General features: G+C 37.2%; 1 pseudogene; it reads right to left on the reverse strand.

The window, feature by feature from the left end:
- Positions 1-926: 926 nt before the first annotated feature.
- On the reverse strand, positions 927-3,300 carry LOC115861953 (heterogeneous nuclear ribonucleoprotein R pseudogene; annotated as a pseudogene).
- Between the last annotated feature and the right edge of the window lie 3,584 nt (positions 3,301-6,884).

The raw sequence follows: 6,884 nt of genomic DNA on the forward strand, positions 1-6,884 counted from the left end.
AAAAGATCTGTCTTTCTTTGTTACATGAAACTAATCATACTTTTCTACGTGTAAATTGCTAACAATATTTTGCTCTTATAAGATTGACACCATAATAAACATTCTATGTACAAAGTTTGTAAACATACTGCTTATCTCTAGAAGGTAGATTTATAGAAATGAAATTAATAAATGAAAATGCATATATATTCTTGACTCTTGACAATAGTTTGACAAATTGCTTTCAAGATATTTCTGATATTTACACTTTCACCTATAGAGAATGACACAATTCATCAGAACCAAATCTGGCCAAATTTAATTGAATAGTTTTATTAATTGTTAGGACAAAAAACAAACCCCAATATTGCACTATTCTTTTTTGTTTTAAAGATTTTATTTATTATTTATTTATTTTATTTATTTATTTTTGGTTGCTTTGGGTCTTAGTTGAAGCATATGGGATCTTCGTTGAGGCATATGTTATCTTTCATTGCAGCACGCAGGCTTCGCTCTAGTTGTGGCATGCGGGTTTTCTCTTCTCTAGTTGTGGCACGCAGGCTCCAGGGCATGTGAGCCCTGTATTTGTGGCACTCAGGCTCTCTAGTTAAGGTGCGCAAGCTCAGTAGTTGTGGCGCATGGGTTTAGTTGCCTCGCGGCATGTGGGATCTTAGTTCCCTGACCGGGGATCCAACCCACATCCGTCCACTGCATTGTAAGGCAGATTCTTTAGCCCTGGACCACCAGGGAAGTCCTCTTAAATTTTCTCTTTATTGTTAGGGTGAAAGTATCTTCATTCAATGTTTGCGTATTGAAGAGTTATGGCCTTGCCTATGTAAATTTTTGTTAAAATTTTTTGTATATTTAAATGGAATGGTGAATGTCTTACTCATTGGTTTTTAAGTCTTTAAGCATAAATGGTAATAATTCTTTGTCTTTTTTTTTCAATACAAGAAAACTTAAATTTGTTTGCTTTAATTTCTTAAAACTACTAAGACAAAGCACTAGCTTGTATTTTTATTTACAGCATACTCCATACTGCTAGGTAATCTATCCCAAATCCAAAAAATGAAGCCGTCCAAAACCAAAGGTTCTGCAAAATCATGATTTAACAGTGTGCTCAGCTTGTTTTCAAGCTAAAATGAAGCCTGAAAGGATAAAAACATTGTAACTCCCAGAATAAGGGAACTCTGCAAGCCCAATAATATCCAAGAGCATTTATGAAAAGAGGAAAAAATAAAAAGACTTGCATACATACACAATAGTGATTTCTTCAGCCCAATACAAATGGCAGCAAATTGCTACTTAAAGATGAAACAGATAAGCCAATTTTTTTTTGAAGGATGTAGATCTAGAGCCAATCATATCTTGCCAGTATCATTTTCAAGCCCTCACTTGTCTATTTCCACTGTTGCCCATAACTATCCTGATAAAATTCTTGGTTGTCATTATTGTAACCATAGCTACCAGAATAGTCACCACTTTGCTGAAGCGGCTGTTGAGCGATGGGTTGGGAACCCCAGTTCTGTTGGTTGTTGGTCTGACGACACTTGGAATCAGGTTGGTTGTACCCATCTGCCTTTCTCTTGCCTTCTACATTGCCCCCACGGTTGCCCCGAGATCCACGGGAACCACGGCATCTCTGCTGTTGTGCAGGACCCCCTCTGCCACCCCTAGAGCCTCTTGGTGGTCCCAGAGGTGGTCCCCTTTGTGAATAGCCAGCTCTACCTCTTGGAGGTGGTGCTCTCCACCCCCTTGGTGGTGGTGGAGCACCTCGTCCTCACCTTCCTCCTCCTCTTCCTCTTACTGCACAGCCATCATCATAGCCGTCGTAGGGATCTTCATAGCCTCCACGATAGTCGTGATAATCATAACCATAGTAATCATCATAGTAATCTTCATAGCCATAGTAATCTGGAGGGTAGCCATATCCACCTGTCCCCCCACCATGACCCCGACCTCTAATTGGAGGTGGCATACAAGGAGGAGGGTGATAGTAATAAGCTTCATAACGCAGTGCTTCTGGAGGCTTGTCTAGCAGCTTGGCGCTCTTTCCTTTTCTTGTCCGGTGGCTTGGCTAAGACTCAGTTTCTTCCCCTTCTATTTCTTTGCCATTCATTTCATCCATGGCCTTAACAGCTGCTCCTCTGTCTTCGAAATGAACAAATGCATAATCTTTCAACTTCTTCACTCTTTCAAGTTTTCCGAATTCAGAAAACGACTTTTCCAATATTTCTTCTGTCACTGTAGTAGCCAAGTTTCTCAAAAATAAAACTTTCACCTTAGCCATGACTTCTGGATCTAGTTCTTCCACAGGGTCAGCCCATTAAACTGTAACTACATTTCCCCATACTTTTACTTTTCCACTCATCAGCCGGCGTCTGGCTTGTGCTGCTGGCTTGTGATCCTCATACTCAAGGAAGCAGAACCCCTGATTCTTTTTGTCATCGGGTTGATGATAGAGAATAACGTCCACCAAACCCTCTGTAACTTTACTGAATTCTTCCAGAATGTTTTCTTTAGTCCTATTCTTCAGAATTGATCCAACAAAAAGCCTGTTGTTTGCCACAGAAATGCACGCTCCAAGGTGTTTACCAGGGCGAATTTCATAGCTGTCACACAGTTTAACAGCTTCCTGTGCAGCTTCCTTTCCACAGAAGGTGATAAATGCATACCCTCTGTTCTGACCAGACAGTGGATCCATCATCGTAAGATGTAGATCCCAAATGGGACCAGCCTTTTCAAAAAGGGGCACCAACTCATCCTCATATAAATCTCTTGGTATTTTACCTACAAAGACTTCTGTTCCAATTCCAGGTTGCATGCCAGAGTACACACTGTCTGGTGGAGGACCACGGTACTTCCTCTGTCCTGTGGTTACATCCAGGGTATAACCAGTCCTCTCAAGCAAGGCCTTGATCTTTGCTTCATTGGGTCCCTTTGTAGACTCTTGCACCTTGCTCCCCTGTTTCTCCCTTTGCCTGTAGGTCTTCATAACGCCACATAAAAATGAACTTTTGTTCTGAACATGTGATAAGTCACTTTCCTTGAACTGCTATAGTACAGACAGAGCTCCTTCTTCATTAAATTTCCTGAGAGCATCAATGGCACTTTCATGAAGATCGACATAAGCTACCAATCCTGTCTGAAATATTTCATCAAGTCTTTCTGCCACCTTCTGTGGGAGGCCTGCATTCATCAGTGTCTTGTAGTGTTCTGTGTGAGTTACACTGGAAGTATCCATTGGTTCTTCCTTTTCTTTTAACTGTACCGCATTACCATTCACCTGATTAGCCATTTTATTATGCTGCGGGGCAGAGCTGGGGCCGGTGGCTGGGCCTATGAGAATCAGTGCGAGGCACTTTGAAAACGACTAGAAATGGCACGCGCGCCACCCCTTTCCCCCATCATGGACAGAGATTCGATCTCCTCTTTGTCTTTTTAATTTGTTGTAAATACATTTCCAATTTTTTTTTTTTTTCTTCTTGCGGTACGCGGGCCTCTCACTGCTGTGGCCTCTCCCACTGCGGAGCACAGGCTCCGGACCCACAGGCTCAGTGGCCATGGCTCATGGGCCCAGCTGCTCTGCGGCATGTGGGATCTTCCCGGACGGGGCATGAACCCGTGTCCCCTGCATCGGCAGGCGGACTCTCAACCACTGCGCCACCAGGGAAGGCCTCCAATTTTTTTTTATTTTTAGCTTTTCCTTAGGGTTACATGAAGTATAAAAATCTTATATATTGATATCTATCTGTACTTTTCCCATTACTTTTATACCTTAGCAATTCCTTCTCCATTCTGGGATTAAGTAACATAATTGCATAATTGTCCTGAGTTTAATGGAAAAATTATTTTATGCATGACTGTAATACAAATATTTAACTTACTTTTTAAAAAAAGTAGTTGATTTTCACATGATGATTTATTGAACCATTGATCACTTTCCATGTCTTTGAAATGCTTTCATTATCATATTGTTGGTTGAAACACAAACACACTGAAAAACATTTACTTTAGAATCATAAATGTTTTTTCTTTAATAATTCCATAAGTATATCCCCAAGTAACTTCCTTTTTTAATTATTGTAGCTTTATGTTTTAATATAATTATAAAGTAAGTACGCCTTGACTAATGCATATTTTCAAGTATGTCTTACTATTCTCATCTATTTATTCTTCTAGATTAATCTTAGAATAATTTTACAAGTTTTAGAGCATTTCATTGGAATTTGTACTAACCATATAAACTAATTTGAAGGAATTGCTATCTCTTCCAGTCATTATACACCTTCCAGGAACAAAGGGACACAGGAATATTAATATATGCATATGTATTTATATATTTTATACAAAATTTATTGAGTGCTTCTTTTACCTTCCTCTGTAAGTTTCTGTGGTTTAATCATAAGTTTACATATATTTCTACTTATGCTGGTTCTAAGAATTTAATGTGTTTTGGACTGCTGTGGAATCATATTCTTTTCTTTATTAATAGGTTTAATAGGTTCTGGATTCTTATTGATAACTTATAGGAAAGCTATTGATTTTTCTGTACTTATCAGCTATTCTGTCATTTTGTAAAATGCCATTAGTTCTCAATATGTCAGTGAGTTCCATGGAATTACTAGGTATATTATCACATTATTTTCAAATGACAGAGTTTTTTTGTCTCATTCTACCTGATAAATATTATCTCCATTTAATGGATTAATACATTGACTAGAAGTTACAAAAATATTGAACAATTAACAAATGGTAGGTATTGTAGTCATGTTTCTGTCTCTAATAGGAATTGTTAAAAATTTTTCTCCATTTATTATTTAACTATAACTGGAATTTTTATCATTTTTTGTTAAGAGAGCAATATTTTTCTTAGTTTACTGGGTCCTGAATACTGATTTTGCTTGTTTGTATATTGATTTTTGTTTTTTGTTTAATTACTCAGCCATAAAAAGAAACAAAATTGAAGTATTTGTAGTGAGGTGGATGGACCTAGAATCTGTCACACAGAGTGAAGTAAGTCAGAAACAAACAAATACCATAGGCTAACATATATATATATGGAATCTAAAAAAAAAAAAAAAGGTTCTGAAGAACTTAGGGGCAGGACAGGAATAAAGACACAGATGTAGAGAATGGATTTGAGGACACGGGGAGGGGGAAGGGTAAGCTGGGATGAAGTGAGAGAGTGACATGGACATATATACACTACCAAATGTAAAATCCATAGCTAGTGGGAAGCAGCCACATAGCACAGGGAGATCAGCTTGGTGCTTTGTGACCACCTAGAGGGGTAGGATAGGGAGGGTGGGAAGGAGATGCAAGAGGGAGGAGATATGGGGATATATGTATATGTAAGGCTGATTCACTTTGTTATAAAGCAGAAACTAACACACCATCGTAGAGCAATTATACTCTAATAAAAATGTCTAAAAAAGTAAATGTAATAAAAAGAAAACAAAATACAATAGAAAGATGAATAAATATTCAAACAATTAAAATAAATGGATGGGTTTGGCTTCTGAGATACTGGTAGCTTTTGTTTGTTCTTTAGGTGTATTTGTGTTTCCTAATATGAAACCTCCTATATATTCCTGGGGTACACACTATTTGGGAGTCAAGGATGATTATTTTAAGATATTATTATTTAATAGATTTAGAGTTTGACAAGTCTGTGGGAACATCTCACCCTGCCACTTGTTAGCTTTGTAACCCTGAATAATTTATTTAACTTTTCTAAGCCTTAGTTCTGTCATTGATAAAGTGGGACTTTTAAAGCTGCAAGGATTACCTGAGATGATGCTTCTTAGCCCAGTGCCTAATGTATAACAATTGCACAATAAATAATGTAATAATGGTAGTGGTAATAGTTGTGGAATTAGTATTTTTCTTAGAACTTTTGTGGCTAAGATACAAGAATGCATGGTTTTTTGTGTGTATGTGTGTGTCATCTCCCTCAGGTTTTGATAGCAGGATTGGGCTAGCTTCAGAAAAAGGATGTGCAGCATTTTGAATTTTTCCTTATCTAGTATGGAATAACTTATTTTTAAATTTATATTATTGAAGTATAGTTGATTTACAATGCTGTGTTAATTTCTGCTGTACAGCAAAGTGATTCAGTTTACATATATATATATATATATATATACACATTCTCTTTCATATTCTTTTCCATTATGGTTTATCACAGGATATTTAATACAGTTCCCTGTGCTATACAGTAGGATCTTGTTGTTTATCCATTACATATATATAATAGTTTTCATCTACTAATCCCAATCTCCAAACTCCCAGTCCATCCCTTCCCTACCACACCCCCCCCCGACAATCATAAGTCTGTTCTCTATGTCTATGAGTCAGTTTCTGTTTTGTAGATAATTTATTTGTGTCATATTTTAGATTCCAGATATAAGTGATATCATATGGTATTTGTCTTTCTTTTTCTGACTTACTTCATTTAGTATGATAATCTCTATCTCCTTCCATGTTGCTGCAAATGGCATTATTTCATTCTTTTTTTAATGGCTGAGTAATATTTCATTGTATATATGTACCACATTTTCTTTATCCATTCATCTTTCGATGGACAGTTAGGTTGTTTCCATGTCTTGGTTATTGTAAATAGTGCTGCAATGAACATTGGGGTGCTTGTATCTTTTTGAATTATAGTTTTTTCCAAATATATGCCCAGGAGTGGGATTGCTGGATCATATGGCAACTCTATTTTTAGTTTTTTTGAGGAACCTCCATACTGTTTTCCATAGTGGTTGCACCAATTTACATTCCCATAGTATGGAATAACTTACATGGTATGGAAATTATAGATTCCATGGAAGCTTGACAGAACTCACTGGTTCTGTCAAGAATCATGGTTCCAGGACTTGATTTAGGTAATATTTATTTTT

The sequence above is a fragment of the Globicephala melas genome, chromosome 2 (genome assembly GCF_963455315.2).
Source record: "Globicephala melas chromosome 2, mGloMel1.2, whole genome shotgun sequence".
NCBI lineage: Eukaryota > Metazoa > Chordata > Mammalia > Artiodactyla > Delphinidae > Globicephala > Globicephala melas.